Source organism: Schistocerca serialis, chromosome 3, assembly GCF_023864345.2.
Source record: "Schistocerca serialis cubense isolate TAMUIC-IGC-003099 chromosome 3, iqSchSeri2.2, whole genome shotgun sequence".
Taxonomy (NCBI): Eukaryota; Metazoa; Arthropoda; class Insecta; order Orthoptera; family Acrididae; genus Schistocerca; species Schistocerca serialis.
Window position 1 is genome coordinate 369,051,694 of NC_064640.1, and position 27,638 is coordinate 369,079,331.

At 43.7% G+C, this 27,638-nt stretch overlaps 1 protein-coding gene across 1 annotated transcript in view; it reads right to left on the reverse strand.

Annotated features, from left to right (window-relative positions):
- Positions 1 to 27,638, reverse strand: part of LOC126470190 (uncharacterized) — a 276,243-nt gene that overhangs the window by 202,236 nt on the left and 46,369 nt on the right. The window lies entirely within an intron of this gene.

Genomic DNA, 27,638 nt, shown 5'->3' on the forward strand with positions numbered 1-27,638 from the left:
GCAATAAACCTAGGCTTGCTACGGGCCGGCCGGAGTGGCCGTGCGGTTCTGGGCGCTACAGTCTGGAGCCGAGCGACCGCTACGGTCGCAGGTTCGAATCCTGTCTCGGGCATGGATGTGTGTGATGTCCTTAGATTAATTAGGTTTAATTAGTTCTAAGTTCTAGACGACTGATGACCTCAGAAGTTAAGTCGCATAGTGCTCAGAGCCATTTGAACCATTTGAACCTTGCTACGATACACAGTCGAAAATTAGGGAGGAGCAATGTAAACTTTGAGACTTTCCGATGACGGCGAAGGACTTGGAAGGTCAACTGAACAAAATGGTTAATGTCTTGAAAAAACGTTATAAGATGAATAGCAACAAAAGTGAAAGAAAGTACAGAATGCAGAGAAGCTTAGGAAAATCAGATGATGCTGAGGGATTTGCATTTGGAAAGGGACACTAAAAGTTGTAGATGAGTTTTGCAACATATCTGACCATAGCCGAAGCAGAGAGGATATGAAGTGAAGACTAGCAATAGCGAGAAAAGAACGTCCAAAAAAGAGAAAATTTTTAACATCTAATATAAATTAAGTATTAGTAAGTCTTTCATTAAACTAATTGTCTGGAGTATATCCCCAAACGAATATGAACGTGGACGATAAGCTTTTCAGACTGGAAGTGAATATACCCTGTGATGCTACAGAAGAACGCTAATGATTAGGTGGGTAGATCAAATAACTAATGATTAGGTACTGAATCAAATTCTGTAGAAAATTAATTTATGACTAAAAGAAGTGATCTATTGATAGGACACATCCTGAGGCATCGAGGAATGGTTGATGTGGTAATGGAGGGAGATGTGGGTGTAAAAACTGTAGATGGAGACTAAAGCTTAGGAGGTCTATAGATTTCAGTAGTTATGCAGAGGCGTCCACAGGATAGACTACCATGGAAAGCTGCACGAAAACAGTATCTGGACTGAAGACCACAACAACAACAGCAACATTGGGTAGAAGAAAGTGATTTTTCCAATGCAAAACCATGGAATTATTTTAACGTTAAATCTTACATCAGTTCTCTGTCCTCACACTTATTACCAGATAGAAGAGTATATGCACCAGTCATTCCGTACCAAGGAACAGCGTGTATGAATACGCTCCAACTGAAAACAATGTAAGCAACATTGTGAGGTTTAGCTCAGTACCAAGAAAAGAGAAGCTTTGGCTTGAGTGATTGTGAGTTCCACGTGAACTCGACCTGAAATTAAATACCCGGACGTCAGGTCGCCTACGTTGCTCTATATAATTTCCAGCAGTGAGTAAGGAGGTCTATTTTTATTTGGCCGGAGTGACGGCCTTATGTATTGTAACTCAAGGTGTGATTCTAATAAACTATATTGGCTATCAATGCAAGCTTTATTTTTCCGTATGTTACGAGAATCAGTTAATAATGTATAAGTAATGCATGCAAGCAGCTATTTGTATCATGGCTTTTGTATAGGGGGCTGCACTAACAATAAGCAGAACCAAATTTGTGGCGAAGGTGTGCAGAAACGTCGGGTGAGCTGATTGAAATAATGTGAGTCCCCGAGAACTTTGATGTTTCCATAGCAAGCGGCAGATGGAAAGTATTGGTGTCATGTGGAACTATTGGCGATTTCACCCAATGCGGACAGTAAGAAGGGAGACGAGAAAGCCATAGTAAGTTTAAAAACAGAGTATTATAAGCGTTATGTGAAACTCTGAATTTTATAAGTTGAAGGAGTAGATAATTAAAATATTTTCACGATAGAAAATTATAACTTAATGTGGAAACAGGGTAGACAGTAATGGGGAATATTCAAGAAAGTCTAATTATGCAGATATTGCGGGAAATACAAGGTAATACAGTCGAACTTAAACAGGACACTAACATGCCAAAAAAATCAAGTAAACAAAAAAGATAAACAAATGAATGTTTCCGGGGAAAATACTCAGTATGTGCAGAAGTTTTTGTGAGAAACTGAGTGAAGTAGATATCAAGCTAGGTTCAGTAACTGAAAATATTGTTGGGTAGTATCTTAAATTCAGTAATGAAGTTAGGGAACTTACTGAAAACCCTCATATATTCAGGTTGTCAAGTTGAAATAGTTAAAAATATTTGTACTGTGGAGACTACTGCATAGAAATAATGGATAAAATGGTTCAAATGGCTCTGAGCACTATGGGACTTAACTTCTGAGGTCATCAGTTCCCTAGAACTTAGAACTACTTAAACCTAACTAACCTAAAGACATCACACACATCCATGCCCGAGGCAGGATTCGAACCTGCGACCGTAGCGGTCGCGCTTTTCCAGACTGAAGCGCAAGAACCGCTCGGCCACCTTGGAAATTAACAAGTAATACAACCACAGTAGAGAGCACATTCACACAGAAAATTAATAGTATGGAGACTGAGCAGAATACGATATTTAGCGTTATATCTATATGTCCCTGATTTATTAATAATGATTTTAGAAACACTTCAATAGTAATGAGCAAATATATTTTGGAACTGTAATAGCTGTACTACCGTTGAACTGTAAAGGTAATGTTGTTGGCATTATTGACGGCTCAAAACAACTGTTTCAAAAGGGCCTTAGTTAACATGGTTTTATCTGGAGAAATAATTAGATCTATTTTCCTGCAGATACTGAGAAGACATGAATTGGTGAAAGATTCAGAGTGTATGCTTAAATGCTGTATCATACGGGCCTAGAAACGATAGTACGAGTACTTCCTTCATGAAGGATTTGGAGAAACTGATGCACTTAAAAAGAATTCTGGGGTCGTTGACCATCATATCCACTTTTAAGTGGAAGTTACCAGAAAAATTCCGATCTAATGTCATCAGTGCACAAATTGACGAAGGAGATGATTGCATGCAATACGTAGATAAGGAATTAATTAAAAATGGGAAGAACAGTAATTACGATAGAGAACTGCTGAGGTACAGGAATAACAAAATATTGGAACCCAGTTCATCTCGGATAGGAGTCAAGCACCTGAATGCTACAACACCTAGCTCAGGAATCCAGCGAAAGATGTAAGAATCATCGATTGTGACCCAGCAACTCAAGATTACGTAAGGAAGAGGAATAATAGATTTAAATAGATTAACTGTAGGTCCGAATGAGAAAAAATCCTGTATATTTAGAAAAGTAACTAACTTTAATCTCCATCTATCATCACGATTGCCTTTTATCGACAATTGCTCTGAAAATTTTAGTATCCCCCTAGTGACATCATCTTCATTACTGCTTAGACTGTTACCGTATATAATTGTAAGAATCCAGGTAATACAGGAAAATACGTTGCATCCTTTATCTCAAACAGACCCTGGTATTGAACGGTACGTTCAAATAATTTGGTAGAAAGAGACACCTATTTCTTTAATAAAAGATGGATAGCTTCGAATCATTGATGGAGATTGGTTTACTGGTAACTGTTGTAGTAGTCTAGTTTTTCTCGACGAACAACCAATGGACGGGACTCCAAATTATGAAGGTCTACTGCTTTCATCTTTCTCAGGCACTAACGAAAAGAGCAAAATGCGAGGAAACGGGAAAAAAATTCTTTTGTAGCTGTGATTTCGTATTGGAAACGCACTACGTCAACAGATTTATGTTACTCTTCGGAACGGATTGTGTGTAAATTCGTTAGCAGGGAGCGATATATCACGGCCGGAGCGGGAGCGGTATGTGAATGCGTGGCCGGGTGGCGATTCACAGGCCAGCTGACCAGTGGTCGCCCTTTGTGTCCGCGGGACCCAGCCTATTTTTACGGGCAAACCGTGCCTTCCCCTTGAAATTCGAAAGTGAAAACTGGCGTCGTGAAGAGCCGCACGTTCCACGTCAACTGGTAATCGGCTTGAGGGCCTAATCTCGGGTAATATTTTCACTTTACTTTGACGGTCAGCCCGCGCGGCGCGGCGGAGTAATCTTCCTCGTGTGATGGTGCCAAATAGTCCGATATTAGAGTATTATCTAGCTCTAGATGCAGCGAAGGAGCTTAGCTGCTGCCGCAGCTTTCTCACGCAATCACGCAGTCCCCGGGCCTGGCGATTTGATGGAAGCGCACGCGCCAGCGCTAACTCCTGCCACGGAATTTTAATTCCAGGGACACCGCGCTACGGACTGCCGCTGGAGCCCTCCGACGGGAAATTCCTCGGCGAAGTATCTTTTTGCGTTAATCGATAGTCCGAATTCGGCTGTATAACTTCGGGGGTCTTTTGTTAGCCGACTTTCGTCATGAATAATAAACTAAAGGTCAGCTCGGGGAAAACGAAGTAGGGGTAAAAAGTAGGAGAAGACGAAAGAAGGAGTGAGTAGAGAGGAAAGCGCTGAAATATCCTAAAAGCGGAGCCGGAGCTCTGGAAGAAGCAAGTCCTCAGCTATACCTGTCCCATCGATTTCGTTGCTACCCCGTAATCAATGGTTACGTATATATTAGGAGTTGTGGAAACGCAGCGGTTTCCCAAGTAGTCGCAGTGGGAGGGCAGCCTTCATTACGGCCGCGTCGTCCCTAAACAAACGGTATATTTTATAACGCTGCGCCGCAAGCTGTGATGTACGGTTTTCACTTGGGTGGTAGCGGCGGCTGCCTTCAGATCCATCTTGTCAGGGAGCTAGTAGGTTCGTGCACGGCTAGGAGACTGCCACTTAAAAAGTAAACCCTCTACGTTTTCTGTGAAAACTTCAGTGGTCATTTTTTGCTCTGGAAGCGATATTAACTGTCAAACTGGTGGCCAGTAGACAGAAGGGAACGCAGAAATTATCCGATGCGCAGGCAATTAACGCTGGACACGTTTATGGGAACTCTTAACGTGCTGCGGTGCATGGATACTCAACTTAAAAAAATCTGGGATACTCTAGGTATTGTTGCAAACTTTATATTTAAACTGCCTAAACTGTGTAAATTCACGATCATATAATTGCTTCATTATCCACAATACGTTTATAACGCACTCTGTAGAGCTTATAACTCGTGAATGTACAATTACAGACCATAGGGTACTTTTTGATATGACTGAAATGCTACAGGGTAATTATAAACGATTTTAACAAAAATTGGAGGTGATTCATAGGAATAAAATAAGAAAAGGTTTCTGATGAACATATGTCACAGGAAACGTTGTTGCTGAGTTACACTTAAGACGTTACAGGAAATATAACGATGCTCAACGAGTCCGGTATGAGCAACGAGACATGTGTGGCAACGACTCACTATTGTCGCTAGATAATACTCGGCGCTCTGCCGTACAGCTGCGGAGACGTTATGGATACGCTGTTCCAGGTAGCGCAAACCACAATTTTCGTATGTTCCACAACCAAGAGTGCTGTTTACTAGGCGAGTAAACATGAAAGGTTAATGCACTGGAGCTCGATTCCCGAGTCACGATATTGGAAATGTATTGTTCAAAGTGGGAATAGTACGCACAGGCTCATAGAATGGTCGTGGCCAAAACCAGAACATGTATTGAATCGAAACCGGTATTGACGCTGAACGACAAACGTGCCGTGACAATTGGTCACATGTGAATTTTATATAATTTTATAATGCCATATTGTCAAAGTGTGGCCTCGACGCTGAACGACAAACGTGCCGTGACAATTGGTCACATGTGAGTTTTATATAATTTTATAATGCCATATTGTCAAAGTGTGGCCTCGTCGATGATTAAAATACGCGGTGCAGACATCAGTATTTCAGATGGCCATGCGAAACAACAACCCGCAGAATTTTCTCCTTGAATCGAAACACTTTGCAGATACAGTTTCGTAAAACATGTCATATGTGGCTATGTGGCAATTCACTTGTATACTCACGCCTGGATTATTGTTCGTAATTTGCGATTCACGTGCCTCCACGATAGATACTGATCCATGGAGGGTCTCACTATCCACGGTTTACTGGAATAGTTGCACAAATGAGGTGACAGATTGCCCGACCTTTGCGATGATTGCTGTCTGGGGGCGAAACTGATGTTCTGCTTCATCTCCATTAACATTTGCACGAACATACATGAGCAACAAGTCACCTTGTTCTTAGTTTGAATACCGCACCATATTTCACGTGCAATTCGGCTTCTGGCCCCGTCACACAGTTCATTAGTCGTGGTCCTTGCGGGGCTGTGGTATACGAGAAGGCTGTTTGTAACAGGCTGAGACACATTTGCTTCACACTGTGTGATGAGTTACATGGTTGTCTCCACAACAGCTGGATCCAAGGACTCATCCACTCCTCCCCCCCCCCCCTTTTTCACTCGCACGTTTGTTAGAAAACAGTTCAAGTACGTTGCGTATTGTACGAATCTGAGGATGCTGGGTAACTTTTACTTCTATGTGAATATCAATATTTACCCTCATTTTTCTTTCTTCAGTGTTTTATGTTCACGTTGTTAACCATTGCTGCATCGGGGATTTGAAAGGCTGTAACATCAGATAAGGTTTGTGATCTATTACTCTAAAATGGCTACCAGCCCAAACTATAAAAAATTTTATCGGTAGTTTTTAAAGGAAGATTAGGTTTCAACGTTCCTTCACCGGCAAAGTCATTTGAAACACAACTCTATCGTGGATTGCGGAAGGACAGCGATAGAAGTCGGCCGCGTCCTTCACAGGAACCATCCCGTCATCTGCCTTAAGCGATTTAGGAATATTGCGGGAAGACCCAAATCTGAACAGCCAGACAAGAGATTTCCACATCATCCACTAGAATGGGAGTCCATTGTGCTGACCACATGCCATACCACCCGTCGCGGTGTTTTTGATTACACACTTCTTTGTTTGCGAATATGAAATGACTTTTGCACGAATACAATCTGAAAATAACACACAGCACACCACTATTCGCCCAAATGGTCTCATATTCGTTTCTTCCTCTTCTTTATTGACAGATACGGGTAAGTAAAGCAACTCGTTTACCCATTGTTATTACTGTTGAATAAATTTCCTCCTGGAGCTAGTAGTGAAACCGATGTGGTGTGTGTGGGATGTACTCTATTTCGAATGACGTGAGAAAGTCCTTCTCCGTCGTTTCATTATCAAGTAAAGATGTTCCTGTGGTTTGTAAAGTAGTAACTGATGATAGCGATGCTACAATAGTTTCCCACGTGGGAGTTCTCTGCAACAATGTGCGATGTAAATTGTGGTCCGAAGACCTTGTGCCTTCCTCAGCACTCTGTAAGATGCACCACATTCTGTCATCTGTTCTGTTTTTCAGAACGGTCGATGACACCGATGACTGTCTATTTGACTGAGGAACGGATGTCTAAAACCTTTTCATCTAGAAGTCACGCCGTCACTATTCATTCTGCTTCAGCAGATGCTAAAGGAGGTAGCTTATGATAATGCTGACCGGTTTTGTAATACTCGTACGATTCACGTGATCTAGACACGAACCAGCAAAGTGGTGAACATGGCGTTGTATTTGATTAGTCTACATGTATGTACACATAATATGTAGCTAGAAGAATATCTGCGAAAAGGATAGCTTCTGGCATGCAAGACGTCAGGTATGATGTCACCTTTGTAACTGTTATGGTAACGTGCGTGTCACCTGTTGCCGAAAACCAGAGGAAGAAAATAATAGTGGTGTCTAGGAAAGTGAAATTTGAATTGTGATGAGATTTCCAGTAACTCTCCACACAGAATACAAATAAATACTTGTAAGAGTCTAGTTTGTGTGATTCTTTAAAGGACCCTTGTAACAAGTGTGCGATTGTAAAATATATTCGTGTACAGTTTCCTTTATGTGTAAAGGAATTCCCAGATGGTCAGAATCTCAATTCGAACTGCGAGCCATGAAGCTACCAGTTGCGTTCTGTTTCCGACCCTTCCTTTGAGTGCATAACACCCTGTGAAAACAATCTTTCTTAAGGATGCTACTTTTAAGACGCCAGTGAAATATACACTGTCAGTCAGTTTTCTTTCAGTCAGTTTTCTTTACAAGCAGATGTTATTCGTCTAAGAGGACGCAAAAGAGCGACGAAAGGAAGGAGTAGTGTGTGGAAATGAGGAACTGGTGGCTTCTTTGCAATCTTTCCTTGCGGATGTTTGTCTTACGAATGTCAGCTCCAGCCCGTTGTTTTACTGATTTGAGACGTTTATCCTAAAGTCAACCGCTACGTTTCGTCTGTCACTAGATTGTGAACATTATTCCGACGAAACCCAAACACTCACTGATTGTGAAATTCCATATTCATGTCTTCTTGTATTCTACTTTATCTCACCCAAATATCTCACATGTCAATAACACTTAATAAAAACGCATTGTGAGAAATATATGCACACTTGTACTGTTCGAACATATGCATACGTGTGTGTGTGTGTGAGAGAGAGAGAGAGAGAGAGAGAGAGAGAGAGAGAGAGAGAGATAGAGAGAGAGAGAGAGAGTGAGAGAGAAAGAGAGAGAGAGAGAGAGAGAGAGAGGAGGGGAAGAGAGTCCTCACGTCACAGGTGAACCTTTATGTTTTCGAATGCGTCTTGGCAGTTTCTTCTACTGTAGAGTCTATTCCTGGCCCGGAGCCTTACGTGATATTATTAGGCAGTTCAGTGACTACTCAGATAGTTATAGAATCAGCTGCATTGCGGCCGAGTTATTTATAAACACTTCCGCAAAGTAGTCGGTAACAGTGCGTTGCACTCCACAAAGGATTCACCGATCCGCCTGCTGCTGACTGTGATATTTCTTTTCATCAAAGACATTGTTCTGAGGCTTGTAAGGAATAGCCTATTTCTAAAATATGTGAGCAATGTTCGCTCTCAAACCAATGATAATTTCACTGCCCATTTTCCACTGGTGCAAGTTTTCTTGCATAACGAAGGCCTACATAATCTTAACAGAGGTGACTAGCTCATAACAAGGAGGACAAATGTAAGTAATACGTGGTTGTGTGGTTGACATGGTGTTTAAAGTTAGTCACTTAGCGTATCGCGCTCGCTACTTCACCCTCACTTCCCACCCGTCACCCCCCAGCCCTCATCCCCCGGTCCCAAACTTTGCTCATTTGCTTAGCGTACGGTCTATGAAATGGCTTTAAGTAATACTACCCCTTTTATATGTTATGCATGCGGTGAAGATTACAATAATAAAACAGTTGGATGAATAAGCGGTACGTTAGTTGTACAGATTTAATTATGGTATTCTTGCACTAAAGCATCGTTGCTGTCCCAAAAATATATTATCTGAACTTCAGCAAAAAGCCACTATCGAAAATTACACGTTGATGTGTATCATAGAAAGTGATCTGCCAACTCGGTCGAGCGAAAGAAAACAAACTGAAATTAAAGAAATGTAATTTCCTTCAGGAATACCCAATTTGGCTGATCGCAAGTTAACAATACAAAGTCGACTGGAAAACCATCAAAATATTTGTCGACAGCTTCCATCATAAGGCGATACGCTCATTTTCGTGTTCCTTTTGACAGCAACATATTTGCCATACAAACGACGATGTCCATACGTTGTACCTTGTCCTTTTCTTTTTTTTTTTTTTTTTTTTTTGAACTTCCAGTCTATAATGAACTTTTGTGGCTACACAGCTTCCCTCTTCTCTCCTGGAAATTGCTTCTAGGAGGCTTTCCACATCCAACTAGATGAATACCGGGCTGATATCCACGTCCCGTCTCATACACACGCTACCCAAATATTCACATAATTGTCTCACACTTAAACATCAGATTAACTTTAGTCGCCGGCAGGTGGGGTACCCAGATACTGTTTGGGGAGCTTTGTAGCGTTATGAAGGGCATCCGGCCACCTATGTCACTAACACATATAACACAGATAACAATGTTGACCCTGCAGAGAAAACGGTAAATGGCAAGAAGGAAGGAGAAGGAGGAGAAGAAGAAGAAGAAGGAAGAGGAGGAGGAGGAGGAGCCATAGATTTGTTTGCTACGCAGTGAGGAGCGCAGCTTACGTTTTAATGTTCCGTCTCAGATCCGCTGCATTAGTTCGGGCTAGAAATAAAAAGAAAGAAGCAAGAACGGTGAACAGGGGCAGCCAAAAATAAGCCGTGGCCTTTCTGAAGCAGCCATTCAGCTTTTCGCCCCAAATGATACATGGAAACAATAGAAAATTTTAATCGGGTGTACGATATGAAACCGAATTCACTTCTCCCGATAACAATCCAATGATTTAACAATCGTGGACCTCACGATTAAGGGAATGGAATAGTAAGAGAGGAAGGAAATCTGTACCAACGCATAACTTACACCTTCAGAACAACACTAGTGAACAAGCCAAGCTTAACATATTCATCCGACGAATGGTTCAGCATCAGCAACACTACATACCTTCAACAATTGAGACCGACCAGTTAACCAACAAGGTAAGGGTACAATCTGACTGTCGGACCCTTCTTCCCTTGTTGGTCAAATCTACGGATGAGAATTTCGTCTGTCCCCTATTTATTCGGACATATCCGAAAGGACAGAAACAATTTGTTTTTGATCGCGCAGCCTTATATATATGTGAATAAACTGAAATTCCGACAGTAGCCACAATCAGGCATTAAAATAAATTCAATGGCGACAAGCTGTATTTCTCGCCTTAACTGCTTCCGCTATCCTGGCACGCTTCCCGTCCAACCCAAATTTCCAACTTTTCGCATATTGCATACGTAGCGTCCCTGCCCATTACCATCTCTGCTCGCTGCCTCACGCTAATTCCCACAAGAGGTCGGACGACGAAGTGTGCATCTGCACTGACTGATCATTAATTGTCGTCAGGGCTCACATATTTATATGAACAGTGTCTGTTGTTTTTTCTTTTTTGGGCAGAAAGAAAGAACAGACACTACACATATAAATGTATGTGCCTTGACGGCAATTAATGATCATTCAGTACACATACACTCTTCGGCACTCTCTGCTCGACCTCTTGCGGGAATCCACGTTAGGCTATGAGTAATGAGGGTAATGGACGGGGACGCCACGAACGTAGTGTGCAACAAGTTGGGAATTTGGGTCGGAAGGCTGGTCGAGACGCGTGCTAGGGTAACCGGATCGATTAATGCGACCGCTCGCGTAAAGCAGGAAGTCAGGCTTCGAGTCCTGGTCCGGCGCAAATTTTCACTTGTCGCCAGTGAATTTATTTCAATGTTCGATTGCGGCTAATGCCGGAATTTCAATTTCGTCTCTTACTTCGCAGTTGGTCTTGACTGCAATTGCATGCGTTACTGATATCTCTTGCTTTTACGATGCGTAGATCGTAAAGTTCCCGTCTCAGAAACTGACATAGGCCGGGAGAGCGGTGCGCTGACCACATGCCCCTACATATACGCATCCAGTGACGCCTGTGAGCTCAGGATGACACGGCGGCCGGTCGGTGCCGTTGGGCCTTCATGGCCTGTTCGGGAGGAGTTTAGTTTTAGTTTTTTAGATTGTAAAGTAACAGCTAAAAAAATATTACAACCTGCACATAGTCTGGATCATTTTCTTTCTTTTTTCTCGCTGTGTATTTTTTAAAATGGATTCCTATCACATTCATTGACGGATGACCGGTATAATAAAAGACTAAAAAAGATTTTTTCCAATTAAGGCACTCTTTAAATCAACAATTGTCGTATTTCGCGGATATGGTTACACGCTTCATTGGAAATAAGTGTTTGTATACAGTTGGTCTAATCAGAAGAAAATGATTTTAATTAACGTATCAGTAAAAACACTTGGTGCTCAAGTAGGTTAAACAGTGTACAGCACTGAATATCTCGTATTTACTAGACTAGTCAATAAGAAGAACATTCGCTGTAAGTTGTTTCTGAAAGAGTGGTTCCGATAAGCCCGTTACTTGAATGTAGATAATTCACCTGTCACAGGCTAACAGACGTTGCTTCCAGCTCCGTTATATTACCCACGGCTGTTTCTTGTGCTGGCAGATCTTTCTTTGCTGTGGATTTATTTCTAAAATAGGGATGAGGAAGGCCTATGTGCAGAAGCGTTTTACTCATATCAATATGTTTGAGTGGATCTGTACAAAGAAAACGCATATAATTACAAAGTGCAGTTCCTTCAAATCAAAATACATTTTGGTGAGAGAGCAATGAGAAAATTTTATTCAACAGATGCTACACGATTTCTTAGTAATTAAAATTCAAATGAATGATTTAACAACCATTTCGCTAAAATATTAGACTATTCTGGAAACTGCCGCGCGGGGTAGCCACGTGGTCTCAGGAGTCTTGTCACGGTCCGCGCGGCTTCCTCCGTCGGAGGTTCGAGTCCTCCCTCGGACATGGGTGTGTGTGTGTGTGTGTGTGTGTGTGTGTGTGTGTGTGTGTGTGTGTGTGTGTGTGGGTATGTGTTGTCCCTAGCGTAAGTTAGTTTAAGTCAGATTAAGCAGTGCGTAAACTTAGGGATCGATGACATCAGCAGTCTGGTTCCATAAGACCTTACCTAAAATTTACAATTTTTCTGGAAACTAAATTCTTCCATCTGATATATACAATCAACGTGATGATGAAGAACATTCTTACTGTTTTTTTTGTTTTTTCTTTTTTTTTTTGCTTTTGCTTCTGCAGACAGTCATAACCGGAAAAAGGTAATTTATGGTTCAAAAATGGTTCAAATGGCTCTGACCACTATGCGACTTAACTTCTGAGGTCATCAGTCGCCTAGAACTTAGAACTAATTAAACCTAACTAACCTAAGGACATCACACACATCCATGCCCGAGGCAGGATTCGAACCTGCGACCGTAGCGGTCGCTCGGTTCCAGACTGTAGCGCCTAGAACCGCACGGCCACTCCGGCCGCCGGTAATTTATGGAGAAATATTAAAACCTAGTGCCGAGAAAGTCTAAAATCCCACGCAACATCCCATTGTTGAACATGAGGCCAAAATCTGCTCCAAGCCAATTATTCAAGTCACTCTCCGCTTAGAGTCAAGGGCCTGAAACCAGTTCATCTATTCACTCATGACTACTTGTCTGCTTCTGAGCCGGAATAGGTGATCCGAAGGTTAGCATGGAACAAAGAACGTGAGCATCCCTCATATACCGTACATCGGCAGAACTGAGACTAATGGCAGTTAGATAAGCTACGTGCGAAATGGCATGGTTCGCAGGAAGGTCGCGTTGGAGCCTCTACGTCCAGATTTAAATGCGTCAAGGTCAAGGAGCCCGCGAGCTATCATGTTGGCACACTAACCCCACTCGACGTCTCGCTGGCGCCTATTATCCTGTTGCAGTAATGGAGCGCGTTAGCGCGCGGATGTGGTCGCACCACGTGGCCTTCTCTCCAGACCTCCTGTGGCAATAAATCACTCGTATTAAATGTATGTATCGGAACTCCAGCGATCATCGTCTGCCAGATTTCTCGGGGGTTTTGTTTCCAAAATTACTGGCAACTTCAATTACTTGTGGACGTGCTTGCCAACGGCAGCCTAGAACTCAGTTTGGATAGGTCATATTCATTTACTGTAAATCCGTTAGGTTGAATATGATGTTCCTGCTGCGTTTTCTAACACTAATACCGTTACTGTTCTGCTATGACAGGTAGCTCAGTATTTGGGTCTGCTATTTGTATTTATTTGCCATATACCCAGATCATTGTTTACCTGATTTTTTTAAGAACAACGCTTTTTTTAAATCAGTCATTCCCTTACGTAAACTCTATAGTGACTCGATGGAACCTCTAAAAGAACAAGATCACTTTGCTTGTGTCCTACAGAATCTCTACGACTCTAGGTTCCATCATTCTCACCGAACACTTTCACAAATTTTGCAAAAGACAATGAAATCGAATCTGCGTCATTACACAAATTTAATTAATCCAGATGGAGGCGATTTTTACTTTTTCCTTTTTCACGTGGCCTTTCTACTACATGTGACGCAAGTATGATTTTAGATATTTCTTTAAATAGATTATACTTTGGATCAGTTAGTCTTCTGTGGAAGACAGGAAAATAGCAGCGCAAAGACTTGTGTACCTCGGGATAATCTGGACCAATATTTAACGGTCTTTCCTCTTAGCAGATTAGATGCTTTTTTTTCTAAATCACTTTACGCCATAAAATCCCAGACCGTTCCCTTCAAGAGACCACTAACGATTCTTTCTCCCAAATTTCTCCGTCTCTCATCATTGTAATCTTAACGCGACATTAATTGTAGATATACTTCCTTGCTTTCCTTCAAAAGAGCTGTAAGGCTTCTTCCACAGTCGACAAGATGTAGCTCAGTCCAGCGGCTCAGTACAGTCTTGACGAACACTAACTTTCCTAAAATTGAGAGTCTTCCAGTCTACAAGTATCCTGACGTCTTGAGAATTGGGGCTGAATACGAAAAGCATCTAGCGTGATCAAGATTTGTCTAAGTGAAAATAAAGCAAAGCCAAAAATTAACATCACCTAAGGTCTTATACAAAATTAATACCTGCAGTTAGAGTTAACACTATTTGGGCTTTCAAAAATATACAGCAAAAAACTGCGACCGGAGCTGCATTTCCTTAAATAACTGCTATTAAATCCATAGGAAACACTGTGCACTGAATGCAGCTCTAACGACGAACGTCAGTAATTTAGCTTCAGAATATGGTCATAGACCGAATGAACACCCAATGTTCTGTCTACGTTGAATCCACAGGCTTATTTGGTTGCTAACGTAAGTGTTTGGTTCCAAACTGATGAGAACCTTACCAATTCATGTGATCGAACTGTTTTAATTCGATAAAGAAATATATAGCTGTACGGGGATACTAGTATGCGCGGAAAAGCCACAGATTTAACACCAATTACAGTACGATCACTATCAGACTTTTCGGAGTAAGATGTCGTCTCATAACTTTCGCGAACAGTGCGTGGTAAAATTTGTTTTCGTATTTCAACTCCTTGCTTGATACTGCCAAAATTGTGTTCTCTAATGAAGGACAAATATTCATGAAATAAAATATCAGTTTTCTAAACACTAAAAGCAGGAACTTTATCAAGTGACTATGCGTTGCAGCGAGCGTAAAATCTTGAATGGATATTCTTTGTTTAATCTTGTCTGCCAATTTACTACAGATACTTTTCGATCTGCTAAAGTCTAATTTTTTAATGCATAACAGTGACAGTAAAATTACTCTGAAGGACGCGGATATCGGTAAGTACATAGAGGGAGGGAGGGAGAGAGAGGAAGGAGGAGAGGGAGGGAGGAGGGGGAGAGGGAGGGAGGAAGAGTGGGAGGGAAGGAGGGATAGAGGGAGAGAGAGCGTTAAAGAGGGACGGAAACACAGAGAAAGAGGAGTGAGAGAGATAGAGAAACGCTCTCCCTCAGGGTCAAGGTTGAGCTCTGAAAAGCACGAAAAACAACTGCAGACAATGAAACAACTTCTGCCAACTGGTGTAAAGTGCCATTTTCTAAGCGGAACACTGCTCTGTATCTTCCCTTTAGACTTAATGGGCAAGAAGCAAGAGTATGGTCTAGTGTTACCGAAAATGTTATTTTTCGTTGACACCGTGGAATATCTAATTTAAAGGAAGTTGTTATTGAGTACCGAAGCGTTAGAAATATCTTTGAGTGTGAAAGACTATAAGACGCATGTTACGAAAAAGGAACTGAAGATTTAATAGTTTCAACAAGAACTATAATGTTATTCTCATGTTAGTTAATGATAACAACGTGTCATACACTACTGCGATTATAATATTGATGACAAATCACTGTAAACGGTAACTGCCAAAAATATCTAGGAATAACCATTCGGAGAGACTTAAAGTGGAGGACCACATTAAATAAATTGAAAGTAAAGTTGATGCAGGCGGAGATTCATGAGGAGAACGGAAGTGTCATACAAAAGTCTTTTAAGACTGGTTTTTGAGTATTTCTTAATATTAGGTGACCCTTACCACACAGGATTAATAGAAGAAGGAGAGAGAAGATACAAGGAAGAGCGGCGAGAATCGATAAGGGATCGTTTAGTCGGCGCGAGAACGTTATTGAGGTCCTCAGCAAACTCCTGTGCCAGACGTTACATGAGAGTCGATGTGAATCACGAAATAACCACAACAAGGAAATTCGAGAAATTAGAGGTAATACAGAGGCTTATCGACAATCGTTCTTCCCACGCTCCATTCGCGAGTGGAACGTGGAAGAAGGGCTCTGTTAGGGCCATCAGAAGTACCCTCCGCCATACATAGTCAAGTGGCTAGTGAAATATTGATGTAGATGTAGATCCTCGCCCAATTCAAGCTCGTGATTGGTGTCACGGACCTTGTCGTTCAGACAACGTCAAACAGAATCCTTCCTTCTTTCCTTCCTTCCTGCTAAAGAGCCACTGAGGGGCAAAGAACCACGAGAATCAGACAAGTTTATCCGCCAACTGAAGGTTCAAATGGTTCAAATGGCTCTGAGCACTATGGGACTCAACTTCTGAGGGCATTAGTCCCCTAGAACTTAGAACTAGTTAAACCTAACTAACCTAAGGACATTACAAACATCCATGCCCGAGGCAGGATTCGAACCTGCGACCGTAGCGGTCTTGCGGTTCCAGACTGCAGCGCCTTTAACCGCACGGCCACTTCGGCCGGCCCAACTGAAGGACTCAGCTACTTACCAAAAAGATAAAAAGTTCGTGAGTCCGTGAGGTTTTGTCTCGTCGAAAGGACTGATAAGGCGCGAAAACACTATGTCCTGATCGGCAATCTCGTCTCATCACATACGGGTGCAAAAAAGAATAGAAAACGTGCTGTACATTTCCGTCACAAAGGTCGAGAAGCGCCCACAATTAAATATACATTGATGCCTGCCAAAACCGAAACACCGAGGTGACATGATAACCTAATAATTTACGAGGCAGTTAAATGAGTTTGAAATCTTGAGCTTGTATAGTAGGATCACAGAAAGTTCTTTAAAATGTCGGTGCTCCGATTTACAAAATGACTACAGGAGAAATTATAAGCATTGAGAAAAAAACATCGTGGATTCAAGAGAATCTCTTATATTTTCTCATAGATTGAGGGCTAAGTACAAACTACTGGACAGCTTGAAACGCAGCATGATTGTTGGCTTCTTTTTTTTTGGGGGGGGGGGGGTCTTCAAATTGCCACTCGTAAGGAACAAACGGTTACTACAATCACATAGGTACAGAATCAGCTGACAGCCAAGATTCTGGCCTTATCGCACGTCCACGAGGCACACCGTAAGTTATAGAAAGCGTAGAGGATCATATGGAATTGAGGTAACCTTAGCGTTGCAGCTTCGTTATTCAATAGGTGGATTGGGTAGAGAGAAAGCGATACGGGCATTTCCGCGCCATCGGCACGAGGCAGCGGACGCATCTCTCGGCCGTCAGTGGACTGACTGAACGAAAGCGAAGGCGAAGGCGAAGGCGCCTAACGGTGACGGCGTGGCGCCTGCGTCGCCCACGCGCCAGCTGATCGCGCCAGCTGCCCGGCCGCAGCCGCCTACGGCGCGCAGCGCGTAGGAGCCGCCAGTCACGCACTCCCATCTCGTTTGTGCCTGTTTACGCCGAAATTACTGTGCGCTGCTGTATCCTTGTACAGTTCAGTATAGGTGGGTGGACTTGATGTTCCAGAGTCATTCCGCGTTGTGTCCACTAGAGATCACCGAGTGTCGTAAACAGGTTAAGACATTTCTTGCCGGGGAGAGGTTGCAGTGGCTAGCTATTACAACGTTACAACACCCAGATTACCATCAGCGTTTGCGCTGGCTGACTAAGGAAAGGAAACGAGTTTTTGTCGCATTTGTTACTAAATTTAATCCCACGTATCTTTCGTTGAATAATGACTAGCGCAATGGACGGCTGGTAAACGGTGACCGTACGCATAGGTACGAAACCTTTAAAGACGCAGCGGAAGGCTTATGTCACTCGGTTAATGAGATACCTGTGGAATTCCTTTACCGGTGCCTTCTAGTTTATCCAACAAGAGTATTCCCCTGTCCCAGTCCATTATCATCACTTTGGCTGGTAACTGATGGAGACTGAATTCACTGTCGGAGGTTACGTGAGGCGTCAACAAACCCAAATCCTTTCGTCTGTCGTTCATGATACGCTTTCCTGCTAGCACGAGAGGCACTCAATAAGTAACGCAACACGTTTTTTTCTTGGCCAGTTTCGACTGAAAAAGTGCGCGGTTTGTTGTGGGGCATTGTGGAACATTCTGGCTTCAGTTACAATAGCTTTATGAAGTTCTGATATGTGGCGTCGCTATACGTAGCCTTCAAAATGAAGTCTGTAACGAAGGTGCCGGCCTGAGTGACCGAGCGGTTCTAGGCGCTACAGTCTGGAGCCGCGCGACTGCTACGGTAGCAGGTTCAAATCCTGCCTCGGGCATGGATGTGTGTGATGTCCTTAGGTTAGTTAGGTTTAAGTAGTTCTAAGTTCTAGGGGACTGATGACCTCAGAAGTTAAGTCCCATAGTGCTCACAGCCATTTGAACCATTTGTAACGAAGGTGCGTTCCAAGCAGAGAGCTGTCATTGAATATCTTTTGGTGGAAAACCAGAGCATCACAAATATTCATAGACGCTTGCAGAATGTCTACGAAGACCTGGCAGTGAACAAAAGCACGGTGAGTCGATGAGCGAGGCGTCTATCGTCACCGTAATAATGTCTCGCAAACGTATCCGATCTCCCGCGTGCTGGCTAGCCACACACACCTGTGACTACTGCATTGTTGGAACGTGCGGACACTCTCAGTCGAGGAGGTCATCAGGTCACAATGAAACATCTCGCTGCACAACTAGACGTCTCTGTTGGTAGTGCTGATACACTCGTCCACCATTTGTGGTACTTAAAAGCGTGTGCCCGTTGGGTTCCCCCCCCCTCCTCTCCTCCCCCCCTCTCCCCCCCCCCCCCAACAAAAGTCCATACAGAGCAACGAAGGACCATCTGTGCGGATAGTAATGGCATTTTCATTAAGCGATTTAGAGAAACTAGGAGAATATAAATCAGGATGGCTAGACGCGGATTTGAGCTGCCTTCTTCCCGAATACAGGTCGTGTCTTACCACAGCGCCACCTTGTTCTGGGCTCTGGGCTGTTCAGACGAGACGCAGGAAAAAGGAAAATACGGCCAATGCGAAACCGTTGTGGGACGACGGCCACAGGCGGTAGACGGCTGGGTGCTGCGGCTGCCAGTGAAAAACCGAAAGGGGCCAGTTGCAGTTGCAGTTGCATTCCGAGTCGGTAGGTCCCGGGCGGCAGTCCATCAGTATTCGGCGCACCCCACAAAGAACCGGCCGGCAGGCCGCGCCTCATTCGGCCCGGGGCCGGTTTCGACTCCGGGACCGCGCCGCACAGCAGCTGCGGACTTGGCCGGTAAGCCTGTGTTTATTTCTTCGTTGCCCGCTCGGAGATGAAGTTGTCTGCCGGCGCGTGACGCAAGCCTTCCTCCGCCATCTAGCAGCGACGGCGTTAACGACGCCGCCGTCCGCGGCTGCGTAGCGAGCCGCCAATCTATAAATGGACGCGTGTGCACCAAATTTACTGCGCGCCAACAGGTGTCCGTGGGGTCGGCGCGCTCCTATTGTTACACCTCCGTTTCAAAACATTTCACCAATTCCAGGAGCGGCACACGGACGGCACTGCGGAAACGGTACTCACGATCTCCATATACACTTGGCAGACTACTTAGTGGCGTGTGAACCACCGCCAGTTTCGTCCCCATCTAGCTGCAGTCGCGAATGCACCACGGTAAAACGATTGATGGTTAAGCCACCATACGAGATCGAAACTTGCAGTTTTTACCTGTTCGCGAAATGTATACGGGATGAGGCAATATTTTTCTTGATTGTCCTTGAATCCTACGTTTTCGGACTTTTTTTAAAAAAGTAAACAGCACCGCGAAGCACAGCACCTATTTCGTAGCGTCTGCCACTGGAATTGGATGGGCTTATTCGTGACGCTTTCGCTCTTAGTAAAAGGGCCCGTGACGAAACACCCTGCTGTCAGTTTCCTCTATCAAACATAACCGGTAAGGACCCCAGACCTAGAATCGGTATTCGAGTATTCATCGAACGAGAGTTCGGTCAGCTATCGCCTTAGAGGGTATTCTTCCGATGAAACTATCTGGTATATGCTTTCCCTCTGACCAGTTTTATGAGTTCGTTCTTGCTTAAAATATTCCGTAATATTTTAAATACATGTGACTATTTCCGATGATTATTCCGCAATCATATAATCGAACAATAACGGGTCTATCTGTCTATGTATGCACAATACGCTACATTTGTTTATGTTGATGGACAACTGCCAGTCTCTGCTCCAACATTTCACCAATTCCAGGAGCGGCACACGGACGGCACTGCGGAAACGGTACTCGCGATCTCCATATACACTTGGCAGCATCATATCTCTGCAGGTCATTTCTCTAGTGTGTTCTAACTCTCCGACTCCCATATATACAGCAGAATCACGGGGCATCCGACATTATGCATGTCATGAACACTAATGGCCACGCGATAGTCCCTTGGGATACACCGAAAGTTGCTTTTATTTCTGAAAATTTCTCTTCATTATAAACGACATGTGTTCTGTTTGCTAAAACCCTTCAATCCAGTCACAAGTCTGATGATGGGGTAAAGGACTGTAAAATCGAAATTAGCGAGCTGATCACAGACTGTCTTTTCCTCTAGATGAGATAAGTCATCTTATAGGCACTTCAAATGTCCACGATTGCCGAAAATACCCTCTGAGCACGGGAAGTTGAAAATCTATCAAAAATTGCCACGGTTTAAATTAAAGGCTAGGAACAATTTTTCTCTGCTCCCCGAATATGCGTTTACACTGATGTGGCAAAAGTCAAAAATGGTTCAAATGCCTCTGAGCACTATGGGACTTAACATCTGAGGTCATCGGTCCCGTAGACTTAGAACTACTTAAACCTAACTAACCTAAGGACATCACTCACACCCGTGCCCGAGGCAGGATTCGAACCTGGGACCGTAGCAGCAGCGCGGTTCCGGACTGAAGTGCCTAGAACCGCTCGGCCACAACGGCCGGCGACAAAAGTCATGGGATAGCGATATGTAAATACACAGACGGCGGTTGTACCGCCTACATAAGGTATAAAAGGACAGTGCGTTGGCGGAGCTGTCACTAGTAGTCAGGTAGTTCATGTGAAAAAGTTTCCAATGTGATTATGGCCGCAAGACGGGAATTAACACGTTTTGAAAGCGGACTAGTAGTTGGAGCTAGACACATCGGACATACAATTCGGAAATCGTTAGGGAATTCCAAATTCCGCGGCTCACAGTGGCAAGAGTGTGCCGAGAATACCAAATTTCAGGCGTTACCTCTGACCACGGACAACGCTGAGGCCCACCCACCGCCTTCACGTAATGACCGATAGCCGCGGCGTTAACGTACAGTTATCAGTGCTCACAGACCAGCAACACTGCGTTAAATAACCTCAGAAATCAATGTGGGAAGTACGACGAACGTATCACTTAGGACAATGCGGCGAAATTTGGCGTTAATGGGCTATAGCAGCAGACGGCCGATGTGAGTGCCGTTGTTAACGGCATGACAACGTCTGCAGCACCTCTTCGGGGCTCACGCCCATATCGGTTGGAGCCCAGACGACTGGAAAAGCGCGGCCTGAACAGATGAGACCTGATTTCAGTTGGTAAGAGCTGATAGTAGGGATCGAGTGTGGCACAGACCCCACGAAGCAATTGACCCAAGTTGTCAACATAGCAATGTGCAAGTTAGTGGTGGCTCCATAATCGTTAGGGCTCTGTTTACAAGGAATGACTGGATCCTCTGGTACAACTTAAATGACCTAGTAGATAGTGTCGGAAGTTCCATGCGGCTTTTCGCGGATGATGCTGTAGTATACAGAGAAGTTGCAGCATTAGAAAATTGTAGCGAAATGCAGGAAGATCTGCAGCGGATAGGCACTTGGTGCAGGGAGTGGCAACTGACCCTTAACATAGACAAATGTAAAGTATTGCGAATACATAGAAAGAAGGATCCTTTATTGTATGATTATATGATAGCAGAACAAACACTGGTAGCAGTTACTTCTGTAAAATATCTGGGAGTATGCGTGCGGAACGATTTGAAGTGGAATGATCATATAAAATTAATTGTTGGTAAGGCGGGTACCACGTTGAGATTCATTGGGAGAGTGCTTAGAAAATGTAGTCCATCAACAAAGGAGGTGGCTTACAAAACACTCGTTCGACCTATACTTGAGTATTGCTCATCAATGTGGGATCCGTACCAGATCGGGTTGACGGAGGAGATAGAGAAGATCCAAAGAAGAGCGGAGCATTTCGTCACAGGGTTATTTGGTAACCGTGATAGCGTTACGGAGATGTTTAACAAACTCAAGTGGCAGACTCTGCAAGAGAGGCGCTCTGCATCGCGGTGTAGCTTGCTCGCCAGGTTTCGAGAGGGTGCGTTTCTGGATGGGAATATATTGCTTCCCCCTACTTATACCTCCCGAGGAGATCACAAATGTAAAATTAGAGAGATTAGAGCGCGCACGGAGGCTTTCAGACAGTCGTTCTTCCCGCGAACCATACGCGACTGGAACAGGAAAGGGAGGTAATGACAGTGGCACGTAAAGTGCCCTCCGCCACACACCGTTGGGTGGCTTGCGGAGTATAAATGTAGATGTAGATGGAAAAGGTTATGTTCGGTTACTTGCAGACAATTTCCAGCCATTCACGGACTTCATGTTCCCAAACAACGACGGAATTTTCTTGCCTGACGATGTGCCACGTCACTGGGGCACAGTCGTTCGCGATTGGTATGAAGAACATTCTGGACACTTCGAGCAAATGATTTGGCAACCCAGATCACCCGCCGGGAATCCAATCAAACATAACCGAAAGGTCAGTACGTTCTCAAAATCCTGCACTGGCAACACTTCCGCAATTATGATCGGCTACAAAGGCATGGCTCAGTATTTCTACAGGGGACCTTCAGTGACTTGTTGAGTCCACGCCATGTCGAGTAGCTGCACTAAGCCGGGCAAAAGGAGTTCCGACTCGACATTGGGAGGTATCCCATGGCTTTTGTCGTCTCAGTGTCTACAACATCGTGAGAGGGTAGCTAGCTTGTGCTAACATCACAGATGTAGACTGTTACTGGCCGCATGTAAACCCACTCTCAGTTTGGTTTACATAACTTTGACACAACTAATATTTAGTAAACAAATCGAGATATTCGAGAACTGAAGGAATGTTTCTTTACAAAGGACACTCAAGTAAATTTACTTCTATTAAGTCGAGATACCGCGGCAAAGGTTCTAGTTCTGTTGTGCAGCAGATGAAATTAGTAGAACTCGCATCTTTAGGACACGACGGTATCTCTGTCAGGTTATTTACAGAATGTATGAACGAATTGTCTTTCTCCATCATGATTTACTTCAAATACCTCCAGCAGAGAACTATCTCATGGGACTGTAAAAGGGACAGGTCATACCTATCACCAAAAAAGGCAACTGAGCTGATCCACTCGATTACCTTTGCAAATCATTCATCGCTGATTTTCAGTTCAAGCATAATGATTTATTTGTAACTAAATTACGTTTTTCATGGAAACCAACACGCATTTTGCAAACAAAAAGTTACAAGTAAGTGACACATCGTTTGCGCCATTACGATTGCCACTGCCGAGCGCCATCCCTTCTGTTACAAGTCGACTGGCTGCTGACAGATATTAAGGTGCAACTGACTAACTGCATGTGTCACACGTAACCAGTTGTGAAAGATTGTGCGACTAGGCTGATGTTAATACTGATGCTTCGATGACAATGCACAGGCAAAACGAAGCTCCGAATGTTGTACAGTGAAATGCTTCTTACCGCAAAACACACACATTAAAAAAAGTTGACTCTTCAGAGAGGTCACTAAACCCGCCGAAAGATGTAAGCAACCATGCATGAGCAGCGCCTATTAGAAGGAGGGGTCCGACAGCCGATCGGTTCCAGTCATTCCACAAGGAAGGAGGTACACAGCACTTGTCTGTATTCACCCATGTCCAGACGGTCAATACCGCGGTTAGATCGCGTCCGCATTGTTACTTTCTGCCAGGAAGGGCTCTGAACAAGGGAAGTGTCCAGACGTCTCGGAGTGAACCAAAGCGATGTTGTTCGGACATGGAGGAGATACAGAGAGACAGGAACTGTCGACGGCATGCCTCGCTCAGGCATCTATCTACGGATTATGGCTCGGAGGAACACTGACAGCATTGCCACCATGTTGAATAATGCTTTTCGTCCAGCCACAGGACGTCGTGTTATGACTCAAACTGTGCACAATAGGCTGCATGATGCGCAACTTCACTACCGAAGTTCATGGCGAGGTCGATTTTTGCAACCACGACACCATGCTGCGCGGTACAGATGAGCCCAACAACATGCCGAATGGACCGATCAGGACTGGCATCACGTTCTCTTCACCGATGAGTGTCGCATATGCCTTCAACCAGACAATCGTTGGAGACGTGTTTGGATGCAACCCGGTCATGGTGAACGCCTTAGACACACTGTCCAGCGAGTGCAGCAAGATGGAGATTCCCTACAGTTTTTGGATGGCATTATGTGAGGGCAACGCACATCGCTGGTGGTCATGGAAGCCACCGTAACGGCTGTACAATACGTGAATCCATCCTCCGACCAGTAGTGCAACCACATCGGCAGCATATTGGCGAGGTATTCGTCTTCATGGACGCCAATTCGCGCCCCCATCGTGCACACCTTGCGAATGGCTTCCTTCAGGATAACGACATCGCTCGTCTAGAGAGGCCAGCTTGTTCACCAGACACGAACATGCCTGGGATAGACTGAAAAGGGCTGTTTATGGGCGACGTGACCCACCAACCACTCTGAGGGATCTACGCCGAATCACCGTTGAGGAGTTGGACGATCTGGACCAACAGTGCCTTGATGAACTTGTGGATAGTATGCCACGACGAATACAGGCATGCATCAATGCAAGAGGACGTGCTACTGGGTATTAGAGGTACCGGTGTGTACAGCAATCTGGATCACCACCTCTGAAGGTCTCGCTGTATGGTGGTACAACATGCAATGTGTGGTTTTCATGAGCAATAAAAAGGTCGGAAAAGCCGCGCGGGATTAGCTGAGCGGTCTGAGGCGCTGCAGTCATGGACTGTGCGGCTGGTCCCGGCGGAGGTTCGAGTCCTCCCTCGGGCATGGGTGTGTGTATTTGTCCTTAGGATAATTTAGGTTAAGTAGTGTGTAAGCTTAGGGACTGATGACGTTAGCAGTTAAGTTCCACAAGATTTCACACACATTTGAACATTTTTGAAGGTCGGAAATGATGTTTACACTGATCTCTATTCCAATTGTCTGTACAGGTTCCGGAACTCTCTGAACCGAGGGGATGCAAAACATTTTTGATGTGTGTATATGAAAAATGCAGTGTATATTTTTACTCTGTTAATTCATCTGCGTTCTGCTGCGGCAACACTATCACTTTCCCAGAGCCGTTGAACTAAGTGCGCGTATTAGGACAGAGTATTCATTATCTTACGTTTCGTATTTGTTAAGAGATATAGTTTCATTGAAGTAAAGCTTGTTATAAAGGAAACAGTAGCACCTCTGTACAAAGAGACACTGAAAGTAGAATTCTACCTAACGGATTTTGTGAGAATCCAGGAAATATACTATCAGAACGAAGATCTGAGTCGCGCATCTTAACCATTGCACCATCTTGTGTGACCTGTCATTTTATGTTTCATTCTCCAACAATTTGAGTCAATTTTGAAAAATAGCAGTCTATTTAACGAATAGTCGTCAGTTATCTGCACTTGACCGCAAACAAGATTTGCTGTCCTAGTTGTACGACAGAGAAAGTGTGGGCTTTGGAACTGATTAAAGGACCATCATATAATTTGGCTGGAATGTTGAAGGGACACCAGGACTAAGCAGAACTGGACGGTCAGACTGATATTCATTGTTTTGTATGCAAGTCGGCAGCTCGACAAGAAGCATTCTTTCTCGCTTTGGGGGAAGCATTTTATGTTCTAATGTTTCGATATCAGCATGACATTACTGTATGGATGCGCAGTTATTTGTATACAGGAGGTAACTGCAGTACTACATTTCTTTAATTTGAGCGAACTGTATTTCAACTACTGTGACGGACCTGAGCATGTGGCCACCTACAAAACACGTCAGATGAACTCGTTGGGAGACGAAGACAGCCACTTCAGTCTCCGGACTTGTGACCCTTCGTTACAGAACAATTCTAACCGTCGCGTCAACTTCATAGCGTGGTGACAAAACTATTCAGACACTAGGTATAGAAATGCCCCAACGTTCTTGTTATTGGGGTAAACATTTCGGATAATGCAAGATAAGTCACAGTTAGACCTTGGATAACCGCCATTGCCCCTCCTTCGGTGAAACCTTGATGTGTCACGTTCCCCGGATAAACGACATTCTTTTATCTTCTTGTACGGAATCAAAAGTCATATCGATAGCGAGACTTAACGATGGTTTTCCCTAGGTTCACGTCGAATGGGTAGAGAGCATTTCGTGCCATTCATTACTGAAACGAGTAAGCTATTCAAGTGAAGATCAGGTTGAATATTTTCTGTATGTAAAACAGACGAGACAAAATGAGTTGGAGTAAAGGCTTCAACGGACTAAACAGAGAATGACTCTGTTGGATATAGCGTCAGTGATGTCTCACGTATGTGCTGCTTCTTCAGTTTACATTGAATTGTCGTAACTAGGCTAATTTATAAGTTTATCTTAATTTTAGATTCGCAAGCAACAATCACCATCTAAAACCTGCAACTGAGGCCGTTCACCGTTACAATGCAGAGGTCATATCTACACGGACAAAGCGTGCAACTCCCTCGGTATTTCTCTGGCATCTCCTTTCTTTTCACATGTGGATAAACCTGTTGTACTGCTGTTACCCTGACGTAACATGAGGTACGTTGACTTCACACTCAGGGCAAGAAGCATCACATTGCTCTCTGTATATGAACTATATTTTGTGTAAACTTTACTTTTTACCTGATTTGTAACTGAGGTTGCTAATGAGTAAGGTGACCAACTTGAAACCTGATGATGGAAGAAATGTTCAACCCAATTTTTGGAAGCCACGGAGAGAAGAGGTAATAGCATACAGCTTGAGACCACCAGATTGCTCAAAATTTTCTCAGTCAATCCCGCACTTGTCCCCTGTGTCTCACGGAATGACGGCGTGAATCACTGTTGATGATGACCCGCACTTTTACCTGGAATATCAAAGTCAATAGTCTGCCGGGGCTATACGAAAGGGTATGTGATAGTAATGAATTTCACTGTTTTCCTTCCGGTCAATTTTCATCATCTTCGATAGCAATATAATCACAACACTTGATTGCAAATCTGCTCACAACAGTTATCCATTTCATATAGATACTTGACACTTCATGGAAGATCCATATATACATTTATCATCCGCTTACCATAGCAAAGGATGCTTCCAATTGAGTTACATATCACAGGAACTAAATAGCAAACTGCCTTCCATAGGATCTTGCCAACAGATGTTGTGTGATATCGCACTTTATTGGTAACTATTACTCAGATACCGTCAATGGTTGCTTTCGCAAATAATGCAGCTGTCTATAATGAAGTACTGCCTTATAATTTCTAAAATATTCTGTCAGATCTTGATAAAACATGTATAATCCACAAAAAAGAACACGTTGTA